We start from the raw sequence: 238 nt of genomic DNA, 5'->3' as shown, positions 1-238 counted from the left end.
GGGGGAGGGGAGGGGAGGGGAGGGCTCGCCCCGGGGCGACCCTGTCCCGCCTGACGTCCTCACGCCCGGGTAAAGCCCTGTGACATCGGCGAGCCCCGGAGAAACGGCGACACGGCGAGTTTCTCGAACAGGCCTCCGCTAAATTGGGGAAGAGGGTTTAAAGCGAATAGTCACAGCTGGCATTCGGCGGCTGCTTACCTGGGAGTAACCAGCTCCTCCGCCCTGGCTGGGTTTCAAG

This window comes from Aptenodytes forsteri, unplaced genomic scaffold, assembly GCF_000699145.1.
Source record: "Aptenodytes forsteri isolate BGI_AS27 unplaced genomic scaffold, ASM69914v1 Scaffold97, whole genome shotgun sequence".
Lineage (NCBI taxonomy): Eukaryota > Metazoa > Chordata > Aves > Sphenisciformes > Spheniscidae > Aptenodytes > Aptenodytes forsteri.
The sequence above is the reverse complement of the archived record's forward strand: the minus strand, read 5'-3'. Positions refer to the sequence as shown.